The sequence below is a fragment of the Octopus sinensis genome, linkage group LG5 (genome assembly GCF_006345805.1).
Source record: "Octopus sinensis linkage group LG5, ASM634580v1, whole genome shotgun sequence".
NCBI lineage: Eukaryota > Metazoa > Mollusca > Cephalopoda > Octopoda > Octopodidae > Octopus > Octopus sinensis.
In genome coordinates, this window is record NC_043001.1 from 15,813,018 (window position 1) to 15,831,181 (window position 18,164).

Below are 18,164 nucleotides of genomic sequence, written 5' to 3' on the forward strand. Positions count from 1 at the left end.
TCCCCCTCTGCACGGGACCGATGTTATCCAAGAGAAAGGCAAAGGGACCGATACAGCTTGGCATCAGTGACTCCTTGCAACATATTTCTACGGCTGAGTGAACTGGAGCAACGTGAAATAAAGTGTCGGATCTTTTCGGTCTGAACGGCAGTTTTTTCTAGCGGTGTCATATGAAATTTTCACCCATAATTATGATCCCAGTATCGATCTATTGCATTTCAATCTGTTTTAGGGTTAGGGGTGGGTGAAAGGGTATCTTTTTTTTCTTCAGAAATGTAAATAAACCCAATCTGTTTCTTAAACGAGGGACATATTCATACGGCACAGAATGTTTTCACCTCAATAGACGTCATTGATTGGTTGAAATTGCAGAAATTGAAGAAAAAACAACAAATATCTTACAAACTATAGAATTTTCTCAATAAAGCCAAGAGAAAAAGATGTTTTATAAACACATTCTACCAGTATACGAAGTTTAAAAGTTTTTAGTCACGTGGAAATTATTTTAAAAAACTGCCGTTCAAACCGAAAAGATGTCTGTGTTGTAATTGCATTGCCTTTTATTTCTCTAATTTCACTTAAATCTGATATGCTTTATAGAAATATTAAACCGACTGTTGTTTCTAGCAGGCGGGGAGAGACGCTTGCATTTGTCTGTTAGTGTGTGTGTTAAAGCGACACATTTCTCTGATAACTACAAACGGCTGAAATATTTGAAAATAGAACGTGCGTATATGTGTGTGTGTGGCGTGTATAATAAACATATAATAATCTCATTCAACACTAGCATCATTTTATGTATATGTCAATATATATATATATGTCTATATATATATATATATATATATATATATATATATAGATAGAGAGATAGATACCTAGATACGCACATGTATGTGTGTATGGTTCAACAAATATCTTTGTGTATGTATGGATACATATATATAGATGTACGTATGTAATAGCAAAATCTGAATGGGTATATATATATTTATTATATACAGGGAGAATATAAAACCCTCTTCAACGGGTTTTTATAGAAAACATGCACATACCCACACATTCTCTCTCTCGCTCGTACACAGACACAAATGTGTGTGTGTGTGTGTGTGTCTGTGTGTAGATGTGAAAACAATGAATGAGAATCGCCGGCCAGGCAGAAAGAGTTCGTTGGAACTGGAAATATATACAGGAGCCAAGCAACGAGCCAGAAAGATAAAGGTAATATGTACGTGCGTATATATTTCATTTCACACACAGAGAGAAAAAGACTATATATATATATATATATATATATATATATATATCATATTTACCTAAACACACTCCTATATTGTTATTGCCTTCAGCCAGAGGCAATGGGCATGCTGGGACACCATTATATATATATATATATCATCATCATTTAACGTCCGCTTTCCACACTAGCATGGGTTGGACGAATGACTGAGGGCTGGCGAACCAGATGGCTGCACCAGGCTTCAATCTTGATTATAGTAGAGTTTCTACAGCTGGATGCCTTTCCTATCGCCAACCACTCCAAGAGTGTAGCGGGTGCTTTTACGTGCCACCGGTACGGGGCCAGTCAGGCGGTACTGGCAACGACCTCGCTAGAATCTTTTACACATGCCACCGGCACGGAGGCCAGATAGCCACTCTGGCAACGATCACGCTCGGATGGTGCTGGTAACGCTATATATATATATAGTGTGTGTGTGTGTGTGTGTGTGTGTGTGTGTGTGTGTATAGGCACAGGCGTGGCTGTGTGGTAAGAAGCTTGCTTCCCAACCACACGGTTTCGGGTTAAGTCGACTGCATGGTACCTTGAGGCAGGTGTCTTCTACTTGTGAGTGGACTTCGTAGACGGAAACTGAAAGAAGCCTGTCATGCACATATATATATATATATATCACAAAGACTCACATACGTTTGTTTTTATGCAAGTGTGTCTTTGTCTGTCCCCTACCCCATCGCTTGCCAACCAATATCGATGTGCTTACGTCCCCATAACTTAGCAGTTCGGCAAAAGAGGCCGACGGAATAAGTACTAAGTCGATTTCTTCACCTAAAACCCTTTAAGGTGGTACTCCAGTATGGCCACAGTCAAATGATTCAAACAAGTAAAAGAACATATATATGTATACATATATATACATACACATACATAAATCCCAAAAAGAACATACACAAAACAAAAATGACAACGCAATGTGAAGTATTAGCAGATGCTCAGGGAAGGAAAGAAAGATGGTTTAATGTTTCGAGCAAACGCTCTTCTTCGGAAACAGAGGGAAGTCAAATAGAAAGAAAAACAGAGGAAGAAAATCGCCAACGATTCACATGTGGTTACATTTTGTACATGTATATAATGCACATATGAAAATATCACATGAAATGCAACTGTATTTGAATATATAGTGAAACTTTCGTTATTGGAGGCCGTTCCCAAAAGCCAATTGTCACTCAAAATGTTCATAAACCCAAACTATTCCCCCCCCCCGTTTGAGATTCAAGGGAAATCATGGCAAATCAAGCTGAGGTGTGCATCAAATTAATGCTAGACAGCAACTGATGCTCTTCCCTGGTCTTTCCAAGAGAATTTTGTCTTTCATTGCAAAGGAATTTGAAAGCACTGACCCACTGGGTACATTTGTTCATAGGAAATGTATGCACACACACACAACATGTAAATTTATATAACCTTTTAGTGCTCAGATTTATTCTGTTAACTGTATTCCTTACTTATTCACATAGTTTTGAATGAATCATGCATTATCTTCTAGCTTCAAGATTTTGATGATGAGGTGGTTTATGTTTAGAATGACATTGTAGGGTAGATGTGAAAGGCCAGATCCGACTTGCTTGATCATCATCATCATCATTTAACGCCCACTTTCCATGCTAGCATGGGTTGGACGATTTGACTGAGGTCTAGCAAACCAGACTCCAATCTGATCTGGCTGAGTTTCTACAGCTGGATGCCCTTCCTAACACCAACCACTCCGAGAGTGTAGTGGGTGCTTTTACGTGCCACCGGCATGAGGGCCAGTTTGGTTGTATTGGCAATGGCCATGCCCAAATGGTGCTTTTTATGTGCCACCTGCACAGGAGCCAGTTCAGCAGTACTGGCGACGACCTCGCTCGAATGTTTCACGTGCCACCAGCACAAGTGCTAGTAAGGCGATGCGGTAAACATAAAAACAGGTAAAATATTTTGGCTGGTTATGGCTGGTTTAAATGCTAAGGGGTGAAACCGCGATAATCCAGAATTCACTAATTTGGCAGCGATGATCATTGGAGACAAGTGACATGAACCTGGCAAACATGATTTGCATAACACCTGCCTGATTAGTTACCTTGGCCCATAGTATATAGGTCAGTCATAGCTGATTTTCAGTGGTAAGATGCTGTTATACTGCTTTTAACCATTTTGATACCATCCAGTCTGAGACTGCCTGTTTGAAAGTAATCTAAATTAAACCCATTCATTAAAATGTCACGTTAATTTATTTACCAAGCAAAGGTGGTATATTCCAACAGCTATATGATAATAATAATAGAGTTAAAGTGATAAAAATTAAAACCACCTATCAATAATTTATGCTTCAAACACCAGATTAAAAGTGATAATAATATTTTACCCTTGGAGGTGCAATGGCCTAGTGGTTAGGGCAGCGGACTCACGGTCGGAGTATCGTAGTTTCGATTCCTAGACTGGGCGTTGTGTGTGTTTATTGAGCGAAAATACCTAAAGTTCCACAAGGCTCCAGCAGAGGGTGGTGGGCACCCCTGTTATACTCTTTCGCCCCAACTTTCTCTCACTCTTTCTTCCTGTTTCTTGAGTAACACTGTGATGGGCTGCCCAAGGTGCCATGCAGTGGGACTGAACCTGGAACCATGTGCTTGGTAAGCAAGCTACTTACCACACAGCCACTCCTGTACCTATAGTTAATAAATAAATTATAAGTATTTAAAAATAGGGGGTTATTTTTCAATCACCCTGTATACATCTGTGTGTTTATGAAACAAATTTATGATGCATGGTACAGAGAACAAGTTATGACTGCAGGAGATGGCAGTGTGGGTGGGGACAGGGTTGGTGGAGATAAGAAATGGAGGGAGGGGGAGAGGAGGGGGAGAAAGAGAAAAGAAAAGCGAGAGAGAAAGAAGTTTGAATGATAAAGATAGGAAGGAGATATCAAGGAGCTTAGGACCCACTGGAGGGGATGTGTGCATGCGTGAGTGTGTGTGTGTGTACATTAATGTACACACAGATACAAGCATACATATATATATATACACACACACATACATGTAAATACACAAAAATATATATATATACACACTCACATATACACATATTCGTATGTGTGTGTATATAATGTATATATATATATACTCTTTTACTTGTTTCAGTCATTTGACTGCGGCCATGCTGGAGCACCGCCTTTAGTCGAGAAAATCGACCCCAGAACTTATTCTTTGTAAGCCCAGTACTTATTCTATCGGTCTCTTATGCCGAACCGCTAAGTTACGGGGACGTACACACACCAGCATCAGTTGCCAAGCAATATTGGGGGGACAAACACAGGCACACACACACATATATATATATATACGACGGGCTTCTTTCAGTTTCCGTCTACCAAATCCACTCACAAGGCATTGGTCGGCCCGGGGCTATAGTAGAAGACACTTGCCCAAGGTGCCACGCAGTGGGACTGAACCCGCAACCATGTGGTTAGTTAGCAAACTACTTACCACATAGCCACTCCTGCGCCTATATATACATATATATATGTATTACACGCACACATATATAGACATATCCAAACAGTCATACACATACACAATTTATTTGCCACAAGTGTGATGAATGAGGCAACATTACAAGGATGTATCACAAAGATGGCTGATGGTAGGTGGCGGCAGTAGGGAAGATGGTCTGTATAGTTTTAGAACTGGGGATGAGGGTGGCATGTACCATCTTCTAACTCAACCTCATATATACATATATATGTGACTGCATGTGTACCGTTGGCGATTTTGTTTTTCCCTCTGTCTTCCATTCTCTGGATCTTTCCGACGAAGAGCTCCGCTCGAAACATTAAACCCTCCTTCTTTCCTGAGCATCCAATAATACTATATTTGTTCCATGTCCTCACATTGTTGTGTTTTCATGTTTGGATTAACTTTATATAATTATAAATGAGAAAACCGCGCGGTGGCAGAGGATTTTGAAAATTTAGAGCATATAGGCTTGAGGCTTCCTTGCTGTAACCTCGTGGACATATTCTCGTCCTAGGCTTCTCTGATGATAAGACATGCCAGTTGTAAGCAAATTTAATATAATTTAATTAATTTGTTTACCAAAGTTTGTCGAAACTATGCATAGTCCAGAGATGAAAAGGGTAATTGTTTTTATTTCTCTTCCAATTTCAGAATTACAACTATTTAGTGGTTTGAGTTTGGCTGCTCTTTCTAGTGAGTCAAATGGCCTATCAGGGCCATTCCTTATATTGTTGATAGTATATATATATATATATATATATATATATATAATACAAAATGGGACGAGACCGCTAAACATTCAAAAAGGCGATACAAAAAACACAGACGGGTCATTCGAAGCCTCTAATCTTCAGTCAAGAACCGGATCATCCTCGCTAGTCCCTTAATATTTGATATTCAACATTTCATCTATTCAATAAGACAATCAATACTTCATTTCATTTTACTATATATATATTATAAAGAATATAAATAAAGCATAAAAAACAGAGTTGGAATTTCTTTGAATAATATATATCCCTCTATACACAATCATACAAACCCCTTTATTTATATATATATATATATATATATATATAGAGAGAGAGAGAGAGAGAGAGAGAGAGAGAGAGGGGGGGGAGGGAGAGAGGGAGGGCTGGAGTAGAACAATTTCCTCCTAGTTGGGAATCTACTTCAAGAAGCTATCTTGTCCTCTTCCTCCTCCTTAACCCTTCCCATCATCTCCTGTGTTTTGATGTTTTATTCTTTAATGTGAGATAAGGGGATGCAAGAGGAAGAGGACTCAGGCACAGGAGGAGACAGCCGGCAGACGGAGAGGGGTGGGGGGCGGTTTCTTCCCTTAATTCTTTCCATCGTTCTGCGTACCCCAGCAAAAAAAGGGGAATCAAAACACACACACACAATTAAACATACATACACATAATTATATACACACACACACAATTATACATACATATAATTATATACACACACACACACACATACGAGGAAGAGTCAGAAAGTAATGCAATTAAAAACCACATTACTTCTTGAACCACTTTTGTGTGCGTGTGTGTGTGTGTGTGTGCGTGTGTGTGTGTGTGTGTGTGTGTATGTATGTGTGGGTGTATGTGTGTGTGTGTATGTATATAATATATATATATGTGTGTGTATGTGTGTGTTCTTTTACTGGTTTCAGTCGTTTGACTGTGGCCATGCTGGAGCACCAACTCGAAGGGTTTTAGTCGAACAAAGTGACCCCAGGACTTATTTTTAAGCCTAATACTTATTCTATTGGACGCAAAGACACACACATTGATATATACATATACATATATATATATTTTCAACAATAAAGGGTAAAATTAATTAATTAATTAATTAATAATCAATAATTTTACCAAGTAGTTTCTTTCCTCTAAAAATCGGCATGAACTTTCTGGACAACCCAATACATAAAAAGCACCCAGTATACTGTTTAGGGGGTGGTGTTAGGAAGGGCATCAAGCTGTAAAATATATTGCCAAAGCAGACAATAGAATCTGGTATGGCCCTCTGGCTTGTCTGTTCTTACTGACCCATCCAACCCATGCCAGCAGGGGAAAAGGGGACATTAAATGATGATTTATATATATATATATAAAAGTGTATCCTTCACTTCTTTCAGTCATTAGACTACAGCCATGCTGGAGCATTGCGTTGAAGAATTTCTTGGTCAGATGAATGAATCCCAGTATATACTTTTCTTTTTAAACATTGGTACTTATTCTATTGAACTCTTTTTGCCAAACTGCTAGGTGACAGGGACATAAGCAAACTAACTATGGTTGTCAAGCAATGGTGGGACACAAACATGTACACACATATCATTAACATCATTTTGTGTCTGCTTTCCGTGCTGGCATGGGTTAGACAATTTGACTGAAACTGATAAGCTGTTTTGGTGTCTACAGCTGGATGCCCTTCCTAATGTGCCAACCACTCCAAGAGTGTAATATATAAAAATATATGTATGTATATACATGACAAGCTTCTTTCAGTTTCCGTCTACCAAATACACTCCCAAGGCTTTGATCACGCCAAGGTCATTGATGATACTTGTCCAAGATGCCACACAGTGGAACTGAACCTAGAACCATGTGGATGGGAAGCAAACTTTTACCCACATGGCCATGCATATAAAACTTGTCTTAAAATAAGACCCTACCAGTATAAAAATAATGACACACACACACACACACACACACATATATATATAATGACTTGTACATAATGCCTGAAAATAGTAAAAACAATTACTGGCAGTCATGTCTAGAAGATCTGATCATAGCTTTACTTTTTAGGGAAGACCTAGGGCCAAACAGCAATAAAAACTACTTTAGTTTTCAATTGAAGGGTTGAGAAAGGATCTTTGGATGCTGGGCCTCAGTGAGGAAATGACAAGGGACCGGGAGATGTGACAATTTGCTGTACTTGATAAGACTCGTAAAGCTAAGTAAAACCACTGATTTGCACACATAAAGGTTTGTCCCTCCAGTAGCCAGTGCCACGTAAAAAGCACCTGTGCTGGTGCTACGTAAATGCACCCGTGCTGGTGGCACATAAAAAGCAGCCAGTACACACTGTTAAGTGGTTGGTGTTAGGAAAGGCATCCAGCCATAGAAACCATGCCAAAACAGGCAATCAGAGTTTGGACAGCTCCCTGCTAGAAGGCTCCACATCAAGCTGTCTAATCCATGCCAGCATGGAAAGCACTCTTTTACTTGTTTCGGTCATTTGACATCGGCCATGCTGGAAATCGACCCCAGGACTTTTTCTTTGTAAGCCTAGTACATATTCTATTTGTCTCTTTTGCCAAACCGATAAGTTACAGGGACGTAAACACACCAGCATTAGTTGTCAACCGATGTTGGGGGAACAAACACAGACACACAAATATATACACACACACATACATACATATATATAAACATATATACGACGGGCTTCTTTCAGTTTCCATCTACCAAATCCACTCACAAGGCTTTGGTTGGCCTGAGACTATTGTAGAAGACACTTGCCCTAGGTGCCACACAGTGGGATTGAACCCGCCACTCCTGCGCCTATATATATATACATATATATATATATATAGGCGATAATAAATGATGATGATAATGATGTAAATGTGGTTTGCATAAGGTGTTGTCATCATCATCATCATCAACAATTCTGTTAATATATCCTATAAGTCTATATTTATTACAGGAAAGAGAAAGTTGCCTTCTCTATCCAAGGAGGAAGAAAAGTGTCAGACAACAGAGATACTCAACCTTAAATTTAACCCTTTTTTTTTTTACAATATTTCTGCTGAAATATCCTGCTTTCGTTTCAATTAATTTCGAAAATAATATTTAGTGAAGTAACTGTTGTTAATAAGCTGGTATTTGGAACAAATTGACATGAATTTTTCATGGAAGATTTTAACGTAGGTCAATTTAACCCTTTTGTTACCAAATTCCAGTTGAAATACCATGCTTTCCTTTCAATTAATTTCGAAAATAATAAAGAATTTAGTAAAATAACTTATTAAAAAAGCTGATATTTGGGACAAAAATGAACACGAAATTTTGGTGGAAAGGTTTTAATTCACATCTCACCTAAAATTGTTAAATTGGGATCTTTTCGGTTTGAACGGCAGTTTTTTAAGATAATTTCCACGTAACTAAACACTTTTAAACTTCGTATACAGGTAGAATGTGTTTATAAAACATCTTTTTCTCTTGGCTTTATTGAGAAAATTCTATAGTTTGTAAGATAATTTGTTGTTTTTTTTTCTTCAATTTCTGCAATTTCAACCAATCAATGACATCTATTGAGGTGAAAACATTCTGTGCCGTATGAATATGTCCCTCGTTTAAGAAACAGATTGGGTTTATTTAACATTTCTGAAGAAAAAAAGATACCCTTCCCCCCACCCCTAACCCTAAAACAGATTGAAATGCAATAGATTGATACTAAGGTCATAATTATGAGAGACAATTTCATGTGACACTGCTAAAAAAAACTGCCGGTCAAACCGAAAAGATCCTTAAATTGTTATAAAACTAGATATTTTGAGCAGGTTGGTACCAACAGGGTTAAAAGTCTCTATAAAGACGGTATCGTTTATGCTCCTTGGTTAGTCTTGACTGAACAAGACTTATGATTGAGGTCATTCTGGTTATGACTATTCGGGACTACTGAAAAATCCTTCTTTCAACATGGTTGCATGCATATGGATATGAGGTTGATTTAGATACCATTCTTAGCAGGCTGATTGTCCGCCGTTCAAGAATTTGAACCTGGAGATCTCCATTTCCAGCGACTTCGAGGGTCACCTCCCAGTGGTGTTGGGCGTCAACGAAGAGCCCTCAACTACAAGACGACCAAAGTTTTTTTTTTTAAGGTCTGGGGGTCTTTCGCCCCTAAGCCCTAGACAATCACCTAATCTCCCTTACCCATCTTGTTGCTTAACAACTGATTGTCCAATGTTTTAACATCAAGGACTTTTGTTGTTGCCATGGTGTTGGTTTAGTTGTCAGTTAATCCTAATCAAGCAAACTTATAATTAGAGACATTCTAGCTATGGCCACCCTTCACGATCACATCATCCAATGTAGCGTTCATTTTGAAGAAGGTGAGGTGTGATTTGGAGATTTGTCTACTATTTCTAGCAAGCTCAGCAACCCCTTTAATGCAGCCCAACTGGCTCACTGATGTGCTTCATGAGGGTAGGGTGTGAACCTATGTCTTCTGAACAAAAGACGAAGACAGATGAAGGAACAACAAGCAGGTGTATTAGCTTAACGCTCAGGAAGAATTTTGTTCCTTCTTGAGCCACACCTGGCTCATAGGGCATTTCCCAGTTTCCTTGGCGTATAGGTTCCCCACCTGGATGGGACGCCGGTCCATCGCAGGTGAGCTGCAAGATGCAGGAGGAAAGAGTGAGAGAAAGTTGTGACAAAAGATTCAGCAGAATTTCACCATTACCTTCTGCCAGAGCCACGTGGAGCTTAGGTGTTTTGCTCATAAACACACACATCGCCCGGTCTGAGATTCGAACCCGCGATCCCTTGACCACATGTCCGCTGCTCTAACCACCAGGCCATGTGCCTCCACACTCAGGAAGACTGGTAAAGTCTTGGATATTTTGAGACTAGGTTTTTTTGATAGAAAGGGACGAGCGGGGAGATAATGGAGATAGAAAAAATGTGTAGGGATTAACAGTTCAACATGATGTGTGTGCTTTCATGCCTGTCCACCCACCCCAACACTTGATAACAGGTGTTGGTTTGTTTACATCCCTGGAACTTTTTGATTCAGTAAAAGAGATTTGTTTGACTGAAACCTTCAAGTTAGTACCCCAGCATGGCCACAGTCCAATTACTGAAACACGTTAAGCCTAAAATATTGTTGTAAGTCATCATTTGATGTCCATCATCTGATGAGCTGTGAAAAGTGGGTTGGGCAGAGTTAAATTAAATGACCCATGGTATATCGCTGGTATTGACTTCAGTTAATCCCAATGGCATCAAAGACAAAGTGAAACAATGAAATTAGAGAGAATTAGCAATGGTGGCCACAACTGAAAGCTAACGAAAATGATTATGTTAATTCTTGTTCTTTTGGCATTTATTAAGTGATATCATCATCATTTGATGTCCATTTTCCATGCTGACATGGGCCGGATGGTTTGATAGGAGTCGACCAGCTGGAGAGCTGCACCATGCTTCAATTTTCCGTTTTGGCATGGTTTCTATGGCTGGATGCCCTTTCAAATGCCAACCGTTTTACAGAGTGCATTGGGTGCATTACACGTGGCACCAACACCATCATAGGATATATATATAATCTTTACTCTTTTACTTGTTTCAGCCATTTGACTGTGGCCATGCTGGAGCACTGCCTTTAGTCAAGCAATGTTGGGGGGAACAAACACTGACACACAAACATATACATATATACGATGGGCTTCTTTCAGTTTCCGTCTACCAAATCCACTCACAAGGTTTTGGTGTTCCCGAGGCTATAGTAGAAGGTGCAACACAGTTGGACTGAACCCAGAACCATGTAGTTGGGAAGTAAGCTTCTTACCACACAGCCACAGTAAAAATTGAGTCATCACTAATGGTAACTGAGGGTGCTGAGGGAAATAAGTGATGATCAAATTTTACCTATATGGTTTCATATATTGCACCTAGCCTTTATCAATTCTTATATATATATATATATATATATATATATTGTTATGCGTGTGGTTTGTTGTATTGGGAAAGACAACCAGTTGAAAACCATTGTCAGCCCGAGGCTATAGTAGAAGACACTTGCCCAAGGTTCCACGCAGTGGGACTGAACCTGGAACCATGTGGCTTGTAAGCAAGCTACTTACCATACAGCCACTCCTCTGCCTATGTGTGTGTATATATATATATAATATCTTTAGTCCAAATTTACAGAAAACAAAAAGTGAAGAAAGGTGCAGGAACAACAAACAGGTGTATTAGTTTTTAACACTTGGGAAGAATGGAAAAGTGTTTTACATTTCGAGCCTATGCTCTTCACCAGAAAGGATTAAGAAGAAAAAAAGGAGAGAGAATAAAAAAAAAAACGGAGAAAAAATGTGTTGGGAATAACGGTTCAATACGATGAACATGTGTGTGTGTGTTTACACACTTAGTCTGTCATTGGGTAATGATTGTAAGTGAGAATCACCTCCATACAAGCAGTTCTGTTCATTTCCAGTCTTTCGTGGAAAGCATGTTTGGACATGGGAAAATATTACCTTGCCTGGAAGCGAGTGTGGGTTGGCGACAAGAAAGGCATCTGGCCATAGGAAAAATTCTGTCTGACCCATGCAAGCACGGAAAAATGGACGTTAAATGGATGGTGATGAATAACTGTGCTACGTCACATACAAAACACAACAGACGGGAGATGAAACTGTATTAACGGTAAATACCGCAACAATGGCATGGATACCCTGGGGTATCACTTCCCCAAAACATAAGGCCTTGCTTTACTATGCAACGGCCCAAGAATTGCTCACTTCTTTCACTTGGCTGTACGCCATTATACGTACACACACCGAAAGATCGCAAGAAAATGTAATCTTCGATATGCTATTTATAATTAAATAGAAAATGGAATGGTCACGGCTGGAACGCCTTTGATTACCTAGTTGTTGTTCCGTATCTGAACAACATTATTACCACAATCCGCTCGCGCCTCCACACCATAATCCCAACATTATCATGAAATACTATCAGACGCTCACATTAAATAAACAACATTATAAGAAACAAACCAGCGAGGGCATTTTGACGTAGTCGCTCAATATGCTAGAAATAGCAGCCAGAGTGTTAAAAAACACGGGTGATTGTGTTTCTAGAGAGAATGTATTTACTTATTTCTATTCCTTGTTTTAGTCATTGGACTGCGGCCATGCTGGGGCACCGCCTTGACTGTCCTTTTATTATTATTATTAGTCTGATACTTATTTTGGTATTCTATCGGAATTTTTTGCCGAACCGCTAAGTTCCGGGGACGTAAACAAATCAACACCGGTTGTCAAGCTACAGGGCCACACATACATACACACACACACACCAGGGCCTTCCATAGGTGGCAATCCTTGGAAACAACCGAGGTCTTGTTATTGTTTTGTCGAGTTAAACCGAAGGATTGCCCCACAGGTTTCTGTCAAAAAAAAAAAAAAATCAGTAAATCTATTCGCAAGACATTGGTCGACCCGGGGTTTTTTGTAGAAAAAAGCCGAGCAGTAGGACCGAACCTGGAACCTCGTGGTTACAAAGCGAACTTATCAACCACGCACTCATATCAGCGTCTACGGAAAGAAACTGATGCGTCGACCGAGAGTCGAACCCGAATCGGCAGCTTGGAAAATGACAATGCTGTCTGGAAAAAAAACGCACAGATAAAAAGGCAGTTGAATGTCTATGATCGTTGGTCTACTCGATCAAGACCAGCCTAGGGCTAAACAGCAATAACACGATCAACAGATAAGAGAAGTGTTGTGGAGGCAATATTCCTCTAATGCTATGGAGATAATGACATGACCAGCCTGTTACTGTACAACACGTTAAGTAGGCGATAATACATCAACCTCATTCCATACACACATATACATAAATATATATATATATATAAATATACATACATACACACACATTAATATATACATATATGGACAAATATCTATCTATCTATCTATCTATCTATCTATATATATATATATATATATATATATAAAAGCAAATGACGTGCGCCTATACATACTTGTTACTTTAAATATATATTCATATATATTATATATATATATATACACGTACAACCATGCAAAAGGCATGTGCGTGTATATATAATATATATATATATATATATATATATACACGTACAACCATGCAAAAGGCATGTACGTATATATATATATATACATACATACATACATGCATATTTGTTATAAGTTATTTTAAACAGAGATATATAAATTCAGTGTGTGTGTATATATATATATACATTTTCTATATATTCATACATTTATATACGTACAATAACGCAAAATACATGTGCGTATATACATGCATAACTATTTTACACACACACGCATACATGTGTGTGTATGTGCGAGTATTTAATTTGTGTATACATGCATGCATATATATTAGCTATTTTACATGCACACACACACACATATGTACAACACCCACGCAATACATAGACATTTATAAATATATCCATGTGGATATACAATGTGTATACATACATATATTCATCTATACATACACGTACAACACCCACGCAATGTAAACATATACACACGTATGTAAATATGTATATACATATTTAAATATGTATAGTTATTTAAATACATGTCTTCCTTGAGTTATACAAACACAGGCTATATACACAGATTATACGCACACACTAAACATTAGAAATACATGTACATGCATAGAATACTTGGGTAATGTGGACATATATTTTAAAGTCATATTACGAGTATATATACATATATACACACATACACAGTGAAAGCCGCTTATTATTATAATAGATAATGATAGTTGTTATTTTGATCAAAATTTGTGTCCCGAAACTGTTTTCATAATGATCAACCGGTTATTGTTATCTTACAAGGTTTCGTTCCCCAGTGGTGATAATAAGCGGACTCCGTTGTGTGTACGTGTGTATATAGGTACTACATATATATATTAAAACATAAACATAGGCGTATATATTTTGTTATAGGGGTAATTAAAAACACACCTCACCTTTTTTACGTATGATTTTTTCCCGCTATATATGTATGATGTATATTAAAAAATATATGTATATAGACACACGCAAAGATCGATATGAAAGTCTATATAGTTTTTTAAAGTTTCTTGCTGGTGTAACTTTTGGTTTTGATAATAATATATACACTTTCTTTTGTGGTTTAATTAATAATTATTATTTTCGACAAAGTCTCTCGTATTTTCCTTGGTGTTTGCAGTTTAAAATAAACCACTTGTGACAAAAAAACAGCGGAGACGTGAAACTAAACAATATATATATTTGTATTTTTCTGTCTACATCTATAGAGATTTCTGACTTGTTTTAATCAAGGCAAAACAATTGCTAAAATATATTTTCCCGTTTCTTCCACGTTTGCTTGTCTGTCTGTCTTCTTGGTAAAGCGTATAACAAATAAATTGTCTTCAGAATTCTCGTTAAGCGTTGTACAGTAAGTACCTAAACCTTTGAAAAAAAAATAGTTTTAAGGAGCTGTTTTTGCAGTGAGAGGGATAATATATATATATGTTATGTATGATAATGGGGCAGATGAAGAAATGGGAGCGAGAAACTTAAGGGCAGAAAGGGAGAACGGAGGGGGACACACACAAAAAGAGCTGTTTAGGCTAAGATGAGAGTCAACAAGTCCTGTCAACTAGTTTGAAAGTTAAATAGCTTAGCTGTGTTAGACTGCAGAGGTAAAATTTGAACTAGATAATGCTACCTTCAATTGTGTAGAAAAATGATTAAAACAGCCTATCTTTTTCTGTAGAGTATATATATATCACATACATATATATATATATATAGCTATCTTTTATATTGTGTGTATATTTATAAAGTAAAGTATCCTACACGCGTGTGTGTATACATGTATATATATGACGTAAAGTATATATATTTTATTTGAAATATGAATGGTACACGTTTGTGTGTGTGTGTAAATATATATATATATTAGTCCCCGAGTACCCTCAGGCGAAACTCTGAGTAGCAAGAGACTAACTCACCTAAATTTAAATATTATTTCTAGGGTGGCACCGAATACTTTTTTTTTTTCCAACAGTCAACACGAAACGGATATATATGCTCATAAACCTGCGTAAGTGTTGTATACGAGGTCAGTTCAGAGATATTTTTATATATATATTTATATTAACAAGGAAAATAATAAGGTTAAGCTAGATTTAATAAACTATTAAAATATTAATGTCAAATAGCATAAAAAAAATTATTATAATTATTCAGCTTGGTTATAAAACAATTTTTGTAAGGCAAGTGTGTTTGCCAAATAATTATAAATGTGATATTTTGTTTGAAAAAAAAAACACCTTATTAATAGAGGTGTATATATATATAATTAATGCGGATATATATATATATATATATATATATGTGTGTCTCTATGGGTGAATGAATGAGGAGAGGGTGAGTTTGTGAGGAAACTTGAGGAACTAGAAAAGAAAAAGATATTTGAGGAGAGAATATTATGGAGAGAGAAGCGGAGTTGGAGGGGATTTTGCTACCGTCTTGCAGAGCAAGTTGCAGACTTGAGCCGAAGAGAGTTTGGTAAATTCACACATAGATGTTAAACAGATAGACACACACATTTATATACGTATATATATTTTATAATATAATATATATATATATTATATATATATATATATATATGTTTGTGTTTGTGTCACTATATAAGGGAGAGAGAATGCATTTACGTAGACGAAAGAAAATTATTTGTGTGTGAGTGAGAGAGGGAGAAAGGAAGGAAGGAAAATGTTTGGTGTATGTAGATGGATATAAATGTATGTAAATGTATGTATGTATGTGCGCGTAATATTTCTCTTGTTGTTGTTATTAAAGTTCTCCTTGCTCAATCTTACTGTTTTCTTCTCTTCCTTTTTCCTCAGTTCCTTTTTTAGATGATCCAAAAAATACAAAGTTTAAAGAAATTAACCAGTTTCCGCCGCCGCCTTCTTAAAAACACGCAACTTTTTTCAAGCCTTATCCAAAAAGTAATTTATGAATCCGAACTTCAAGCGTAACCGAAACACGAATACAAGCTTCGCTCTAATTGGTCATCTTTGTTTACAAACACCAGTCGGGCGGAGCCAGCACCTAACAGCTATTGTTAAAGGCCCGCTGATTAGTCGATTGTTATTTTTAATTAAGTAATAGGTGGGTCTTGCCAGCAACGGTCTCCGTATGAATATACATACATATATAGAATAAATGTATTTACTGTGTACACGCGTGTATACATGCGTACATACATACATACATACATGCAGGTATACAGAGCAAATCTATATAATCATATATAATTTCTATTGCATAATATAATTATATATCGGGCCGACCAATGCCTTGTGAGTTGATATGGTAGAGGGAAACTGAAAGAAGTCTGTCGTATGTGTGTGTGTGTTTGTGTGTCTGTGTTTGTTCCCCTAGCATTGCTTGACAACCGATGCTGATGTGTTTACGTCCCCGTCATTTAGCAGTTCCGCAAAAGAGACCGATAGAATAAGTACTGGGCTCACAAAGAATAGGTCCCGGGGTCGATTTGCTCGACTAAAGGCAGTGCTCCAGCATGGCCGCAGTCAAATGACTGAAACAGGTAAAAGAGTATATGTGTATGTATATATGTATGTGTGCAGGAGTGGCTGTGTGGTAAGAAACTTGCTTCCCAACCACATGGTTCGGGTTTCAGTCCCACCGCGTGGCACCTTGGGTAAGTAGTCTTCTACTACAGCCTTGGGCCGACCAAAATCTTATGAGTGGACGGAAACTGAAAGAAGCCCGTCGTATATATATATATATATATATATATATATTATATATATATATAGGCGCAGGAATGGCTGTATGGTAAGTAGCTTGCCCACCAACCACGGGTTCAGTCCCACTGCGTGGCACCTTGGGCAAGTGTCTTCTACTATAGCCTCGGGCCGGCCAAAGCCTTGTGAGTGGATTTGGTAGATGGAAACTGAAAGAAGCCCGTCCTATATATATATATATATATGTGTGTGTGTGTGTGTGTGTTTGTCTCCACAACATCGCTTGACAACCGATACTGGTGTGTTTATGTCCCCGTAACTTAGCGGTTCGGCAAAAGAGACCGATAGATTAAGCTCTGTATGTGTGTGTGTGTGTGTGTGCATGCGTGCATGTTCGTGCTTGCGTGTGTGCGTGCAAATGTGCTTCTGTATGTGTGTGTGTGTGTGCATGCACGTGTGTGTGCATGCATGTGTGTGTGTGTTTAGTGCGCGTGCACTTGCGTTTATTCTCTCCAGCGCTCGATAACCGATATTGGTTTGTTTACGTCTTCAGAAACTGAGCAGTTCAACTAATCGAGACCGACACAATAATAAGATCACGCTTAAAACAAGTAATAGGTTTGTTTCCTTCGATTTAGTCATCTCAGGGCGGTGCCCCAGCATGTCCGCAGACAAATACCTGAAACAAGTAAAATGTTGCAATAATATATTTCCGCATGCGCATGCACACACGCATACAAAGATATATATTTATTTTTTTTAATCTACAGAAGCTACAAAGTGACTTAAGAGCTGAGAGTT

At 37.9% G+C, this 18,164-nt stretch overlaps 1 long non-coding RNA gene across 1 annotated transcript in view; it reads right to left on the bottom strand.

Annotated features, from left to right (window-relative positions):
- Positions 1-15,484, bottom strand: part of LOC118763579 — a 48,447-nt gene extending 32,963 nt beyond the window's left edge. The window contains exon 1 of the long non-coding RNA XR_004999327.1: positions 14,583-15,484. This is a non-coding gene — a long non-coding RNA (uncharacterized LOC118763579). The remainder of the gene's footprint in view (positions 1-14,582) is intronic.
- Positions 15,485-18,164: the final 2,680 nt, after the last annotated feature.